Source organism: Gossypium hirsutum, chromosome A03 (assembly GCF_007990345.1).
Source record: "Gossypium hirsutum isolate 1008001.06 chromosome A03, Gossypium_hirsutum_v2.1, whole genome shotgun sequence".
Classification (NCBI taxonomy): domain Eukaryota; kingdom Viridiplantae; phylum Streptophyta; class Magnoliopsida; order Malvales; family Malvaceae; genus Gossypium; species Gossypium hirsutum.
The window spans coordinates 44,823,415-44,831,486 of NC_053426.1; positions in this window are offsets into that span (position 1 = coordinate 44,823,415).

The window sequence follows — 8,072 nt, forward strand, 5'->3', positions numbered from 1 at the left end:
GGACTAGATGAAACCGAGTCAGTAACACCTAGCATAAATCCTGTAAGAAATCAACCACCTAGTGTTGATAGAAGAAATGATAGAGATGATTCTGAAATATTAAGAGTAATAGCCGATGCCTTACAAAGAGTAGCAGGAACTACTCCTGCTATGACCTTTGCACCTATTCAAAGAGAGGCCCCGATAAAAGAATTGAGGAAATATGGTGCCACAGAATTTATGGGTCTAAAAGGAGTCGATCCATCAACTGCTGAAAATTGGATGGAATCGACTAAGAGAATTTTACAGCAATTGGAATGTACCCCTGGAGAGTGCTTGATTTGTGCTGTATCGTTGCTACAAGGGGAAACTTATCTATGGTGGGAATCAGTGGTACGACATTTACCAGAAGATTAGATAACATGGGACCTATTTCAGAAGAAATTTCAAAAGAAATATGCTGGAGAGATGTCTATTAAAGACAAGAAACAAGAGTTTTTAATGATGCAGCAGGGTGACATGTCAGTTATAGATTATGAGAGAGAGTTTTCAAGACTCAGCAGATATGCTTCCGAGTTTATTCCAACCGAAACAGATAGTTGTAAAAGATTCTTACAGTGATTGCAAGATGAGATCAAAGTACAGTTAGTATCTCACCGTATCACTGAGTTTTTAGATTTGATTGAGTGAGCCAAAATGGTAGAGCAAGTGTTGGGTCTCGACAAAAAGACTGAAAGTGTCAGACTAATTGGGGAACATGCAGGAACTACCAGCTCAAATCCACAGCCAAAAAGATCAAAGGAATCTCAAGGAGGATGGAGATCCAGTTTTAGATCTGATAGAGGCGGTAGAAGCAGAGGGAGACAGGCAACAGCATCTACTAGCAGTGTAAGAAGTCCCTCTCGGGAAATAGAAATTCAAGACTGTCAGCACTGCGGAAAGAAACATAGAGGGGAATGCTAGAAATTAACTAGAGGCTGCTTTAGATGTGGTTCTACCGATCATTTCATTAGAGACTGCTTGAAAACTGATAATGCTGCACCAGTAACATCACCGAGATCAGTATCTACAACTAGAGGCAGGGGATCTGGTAGGGGTGGTTCGGTTTCTAGAGGAGGTGGAGTTAAGAGAAGCAGTGATATTGTTACCCAGCAGTCTGAAGCCAGAGTACTAGCCAGAGCTTTTGTGGTCAAAACTCGTGAAGAAGGCGATGCTCATGATGTGGTAACAGGTATATTTCTATTATATTCTAAGCCTGTTTATGCTTTACTTGATCTCGAATCTTTACATTCCTATATTAATTCAAAATTAGTTGAGTCGGGGAAATTAAAATCTGAAATGTCTAGAGTGTCTATTAAGGTGTCGAGTCTGTTGGGGAAAAAACTATTAGTGAACCAGCTCTGTCCAAGATGCCCGTTGATTATACAGAGTAAAACTTTTTCGGTTGACTTGTTGATTATGCTATGTGGGGATTTTGATATAATACTGGGGATGGATTGGTTATCTGAAGATGGAGTAATTTTGGATTGCTATAGAAAGAGATTCAGCATTCAAACAGAGAGTGAAGATCGGGTTAAAGTAAATGGTATTCGGACTAGTGGGCCAGCACGAATTGTTTCAGCAATAAAGGCTAATAAATTACTTTAGTAGGGTTGTTCAGCATATTTGACATATGTTATTAATTCAGATTCAGTTGGAAGCCAGTGCGGTAAAATTCGGACAGTTTGTGAGTTTCCTGATGTATTTCTTGAAGAATTACCATGTTTACAGCCAAATAGGGAAGTCGAGTTTGCTATTGAGTCTTATTCGAGCACAGCACTAATCTCTATACCTCCGTATCGGATGTCACCTATAGAGTTAAAAAAGCTGAAGATACAGTTGCAAGACTTATTAGACCGTGGTTTTATTCGACCGAGCATATCACCGTAAAGAGCTCCAGTGTTATTTATTAAGAAGAAAGAATGATCAATGTGGGTTGTATTGATTATCGATAGTTGAACAAGGTAACCATCAAGAATAAATATCCACTACCTCGTATGGAAGATTTGTTTGATCAGTTGAAAGGAGCTTAAGTATTTTCAAAGATTAACTTAAGGTCGGGGTATTATCAGCTAAAGGTAAAAGAAAGTGATGTGCCAAAGGCTGCATTTTGTACTCGATATGGTTACTATGAATTTTTGGTGATGTCGTTCGGGTTAACTAATACCCCAGTTGCTTTCATGGATTTGATGAACTGTATTTTTCAACCTTATTTAAACCAGTTTGTAGTGATTTTTATTGATGACATACTAGTTTATTTGAAGTCAGAGTCAGAGCATGATCAGCATTTCAGGATTGCACTACAAATATTACGGGAAAAATAGTTGTATGGAAAGCTCAGAAAATGTGAATTTTGGTTGTCAGAGGTTGTATTTCTGGGACATGTAGTATCTGCAGATGGAATCCAAGTTGATCCAAAGAAGATTGAAGCGATTGTTCTGTGGAAACCACTAAGAAACGTATCAGTGGTAGTAGTTTTCTTGGTTTAGCAGGTATTATAGAAGATTTGTAAATGGAGTTTTGAAGTTAGCTTTGCCGATGGCCAAGCTGCTACAAAAGAATGTACCATTTATGTGGGATGATCAGTGCCAAGAAAGTTTTGAAAAGTTGAAGCAAATGTTAACAGAGGCACCAGTTCTGACATTCCCAGAGTCGGGGAAAGATTTTGTAATGTATAGTGATGCTTCTTTGAGTGGTCTGGGTTGTGTACTAATACAGGATGGAAAAGTAATAGCCTATGCATTTCGTCAATTGAAGCCTCACAAACGTAAGTATCCGACTCATGATTTGGAACTAGGAGCTGTGATTTTTGCTCTAATGGTTTGGAGACATTATTTGTACGGTGAGAAATGCTACATCTATACTGATCATAAAAGTTTGAAATATCTCCTCTCCCAAAAAGAATTGAACTTGAGATAAAGACGGTAGATAAAGCTTCTAAAAGATTATGACTATGTTATATATTACCATCCGGGAAAAGCTAATGTTGTAGCCGATGCACTAAGTAGAAAAGCTGCAATTGAATTAAGAGCAATGTTTGTACAGCTCAGTATCAGTGATGATGGGAGTCTTTTGGCCTAGTTGAGAGTAAAGCCAGTAATGTTTGATTAGATCAGATCAGCACAGCTAGAAGACAACAAGTTGATGAAGAAAAGAGAAATGGTACAGAAGGATTCAGTAGAAAATTTCAGTGTTGATGATCATGGTTGTTTGAGATTCCAAAATCAGATTTGTATTCCAGCTACTTCTGAGTTTAGAGAGTTAATTCTTCGAGAAGCTCACGATAGTCCATTTGCCTCACACCCCGGAGGTACGAAGATGTATCATGATTTACGATAACTATATTGGTGGCCTGGAATGAAAAGGGACATAGTTGAGTATGTTAGTAAATGTTTGACATGTTAGCAGGTAAAAGTGGAACATCAGGTTCCTACTGGACTACTTTAGCCTGTTAGTATTCCTAAGTGGAAATGGGATCGTATCACGATGGATTTCATTTTGGGATTGCCATTGTCAGCAAACAAAAATAATGCCATCTAGGTGATAGTTGATCGACTTACCAAGTCAGCACATTTCATAACAGTCAAAATAGATTGGAGTTGCAGAAACTTGCTGAAATATATATATCCGAGAAATTGTGAGATTACATGGTATTCCGGTATCCATAATCTCATATCGAGATTCTCGATTTACATTGAGATTTTGGAGGTAGCTACATGAATCATTAAGTACTCGACTTAGTTTCAGTACAGCTTTCCATCCACAAACCGATGGACAGTCCGAACGGGTAATTCAAATATTAGAAGATATGCTTCGGGCTTGTATCATCGATTTTGAATTAGGTTGGGAACGTTATTTGCCATTAGCTGAATTTGCTTATAATTATAGTTTCCAATCTAGCATCCAAATGGCTCCGTATAAAGCATTATATGGTCTAAGATGTAGATCACCGTTATGTTGGACAGAATTGAATGAAAGAAAAATAATTGGGCCAGAATTAATTCAAGAAATAGAGAAAATAGTTAGAAAGATCAAAGACAAACTGAAAGCGGCATTTGACAGGCAAAAATCTTTTGCTGATTTGAAACACAGGACATTGGATATTCAGTCAGAGATAAAGTATTTCTCAAAGTATCATTGTGGAAGAAAGTTTTGAGGTTTGGTCGAAACGGTAAATTGAGTCCTCGATATATTGGACCGTATGAGATTGTGGAAAGAATCGGGCTGGTCGTATATCGGTTAGCTTTACCTTTGGAATTGCAGAAGATTTATTATGTTTTTCATGTTTTGGTGCTTCAAAGATATAGATCAGATCCTTCTTATATCATTTCTACTGAAGATATCGAAGTTCGACCTGATTTGTCCTATGAAGCAGACCGATTCAAATTTTAGCACGAGAAGTAAAATAAATAAGAAATAAACGAGATCCCTTCGTAAAATTTTTATGGAAAAGTCATAGTATGGAAGAAGCGACTTAGGAACCGAAGGAGATGATGAGAGCACAGTATCCCCATCTTTTCTCAGGTAAATTTTGAAGATGAAATTTATTAAGGGGGAAGAAATGTAATGACCCAAGATTCACGGGCACCGAAAAAATATAGTATCGGGCCTCCGTCTTAATAAACTGAATTAGTAAATAATTATTAGGAGTATTTATGAGTCTAGTAGTGACTTAATTAAGTTTGAATTAGGTGGATTTAGCTTAATTAATAGTAATTAGAAAAAAGGACTAAATTGAATAAGGGGTAAAAATCTAATTATAGATAAATAGGAAATAACAAGGACCAAATAAGCAACTAAGCCTATTTGGGAAGATGAGGCGGCAAAATGAAGTAAAAATCTAGTATTTTTACTGTAACATCCTGAATTAGGGTCTAGTCAGAACAATGGTTTCAAAACCACAAATCTAGAATAGAAATGATTATTTTATGATTATTTGATGATTCATGATATGAATGCATGCTTGTGTAAAATTTTCATGAATAAATTCTATGCCTAAGATGTCCAATTTGACTTTAGGGACTAAATTGAATAAGTTGCAAAACTTGTGTTCTAGAAGCTTTAAGTATGAAATTGCATTGGATTATTAATTAGAGGTCCTTAAATAGCAATTAGACCAAGTTTTAAAAATTTGGATAAAAATGGGCATGAATAGGAAAAATTTGAAAAAAAAGGGCCTTAAGGGCATTTTTGTCATTTGTAAATAAAAGAATAAAAAGGAAAATGAAGTGAAAATCTTGTCCATCTTCTTCAAGCCATAGCCAAATTTTACAAGGGTTCCATAGCTAGGGTTTTCAACTTTTCAAGCTTGATTGTAAGTGCTCCCTAGCCCCGTTTTTTATGTTCTTTGCATTTCTAAAGTCCTTGAAGCATGATCTATCCATTTCTACCATTATTTAGAGCTAGGGTTCATGCATGAAATTTGACCCATGTGTAACATGGTTGTATTTTGATGTTAAATGGAAGAATATGAATGTTTGATGTGTGATAAACATCTTTTGCTAAGTGATTTTTAGCGAAAACACCTAAAAAGGACTTGTTTGAAAAAGGTGTAAAAATGAGTAGTAGAAATGTGAAATAATGGAAAATATGGGCTGATATGAGGTAGAATATGGATTGGCCAGGCTTGGATAACAAAAAAATTGCATGCATTTCATTTTACGAGCCTAGGGACTAAAGTGTAAATAAGTGAAAAGTTAGGGGTAAAGAGGTAATTTTACCAAAGTATATGTTATGAGTCGATATGAGTAATGTGTGTACTGAGAAAGTTAAATTTGGCATTATACATCAAGAAAAACGTGATTCGGGTCTTGATCGAGGGAAGAACAAGGTTTACAAGGATTAGGCTCGCTTCTATCATTTTTGTACCGAGGTAAGTTCACTTGCAAATAATACAACATATACTATGCTTTAAATGCTTTAATATTGCATGTATGGTAAGTTCATATGAGATGTTATGTCATATTTTTATTGCTTTGATATCAAGTGAATTTTAATGTTTTATTATTATTATGAGTATGCTCGATTATTCCATGAGTATGTGATTGGTGCTATAAGCATTGAAATAGACGTTTCGAGCAAGTTCTACAGAAATGTGGTATCGAAGAATCCCATTTGAACCTTAGGAATAGTTTAGGATACAATTGACATGTCACTAGAAATTATGTAATCTGAACTCATTGAGTTGTGTCTGAATTCATGATATTTGTGACATCAGAACTCATTAAGTTGTGTCTAAGTTCGTGATATGTATGACACATGTTTTGGCTTTCGGGTACTGGTCTCATATATGTTATTAAATGGCAAGGTAGTCCGCCATGTGTTGCGAATACTTGACGGCCTATATGAGTAGTCCCGTGAGTAGCTCGTAAGTGAGCAACATCTGGTCTGAGATATGGAGTAGCATTGGCTACATATGGGGCACTTAAGTGGAAGCTTTCGATGTATCCGATAGTATTCCGAGTGTCCAATGGGAAGTTCAATAGAAGCTCAATGAGCGATCTTAATCGTTGCATCAAAATAAGAAAGTAATTTATTATGTGCAAGTGGCACAAGTATGTACATCAAACTCATATGAATGACAGGAAATATGATGAGCTTGTGGTAAGAATATGTGAAATAAGTTCATGAGTTTTGATAAAACGCAAGATTATGTTTGTTATGTTATATATATGATTTATGTTTGTTTAAGTTGCATTTTATTTGTATGTAAACTTACTAAGCTTTATGCTTACCCCCTTTCTTTTCCATCTCTTCTAGTTTTGCGAAGATAGCTCGAGGATCAAAAGACGTCGGAGGCACAATCACACTATCAATTGAACAATTGGGGTATAGCTAGCCTTATTATTTTGAGTACGGCATGTATAGGGACTTGGCCTTTTTGTTATGTGTCATATTGATTAGCCAAATGTGTTGGCTCGTGATGGTGTCATGATTATTTTGTATATGGCCATGAGAGGTGGCTCATATTGATTATTCGATGCATGCATGCAAATGCGTTGATGCTTAAATATGGTTATGGTTGTTTGTGGTTGATGAGTGTGATGATTGGCATGTATGTTTGATGATTGTGATATGGTTAATAAGAATCCAATGAATGTGGTAGAAATGTGTAACTTGGAGGTAAGTTGGTAAAGATGGTAAATAAACATGAAATTGGTGTGGAATGCCATATGAAAGTATGATAGTTTGAATGGGTGACATGATGACTTTGCTAAGTCATAGTTTAATCATGAATGTGAATGTTTGAATAATCAAAAGTGCCATGTTGCATGCCATGAAGTGAATATAAATATGTGAGTGTTTAATGGTGGCAAATGGCTTGGAAAATAGCAAACACACGGGTAGAGACACGGCCGTGTGTCTCAGACGTGTGAAGGACATAACTTTAGGACATAGACGTGTGCCCAGACCATGTGAAATCTGCACTTCATTTTTGGAATTTAATTCACCACATGGCATAAGCACACGGGCGTGTGACTTGGCCGTGTGACCTTATTTTGTTGATTACGTCATAGTTAGAGAGTTACACGGGCTGAAGACACAAGCGTGTCCCGTGCCCCACGGGCGTGTGTAACCATACGGCCTACCCACACGGGCATGTGACTCTCCAAAACAAGAAAATTTTCTAAGTGTTTAAAAGGTTTCGAAAGTTCTCAGTTTAGCCCCAAATCGCTTTCGATGTTTGTTATGGGTCTTGTAGACCCTTATAAGGGACAATTTGCATGTGATTTAAAAGTTTGAAATTGGGACGAAAATTTATGATTCGATTTTACATGAATGTTTATGTTTAAGTCCGGTAACGCCTCGAACCCTGTCCCGGCGTCGGATACAAGTAAGGGGTGTTACATTTACTTAAACAATGATTATATAAATATTTAATTTAGTTATAAAATTTTATTAAATCAGTTTAAAATAATTAGATTTTTATATGATAAATATAGTATGATTTTGACAAGTGGATGGTGATAAAAATGTACAAATGTAATAATAATAAGTATACAATTGTAACATAAATATTTAATTACTTTTTATTTAAGTAAATAGATATTTAT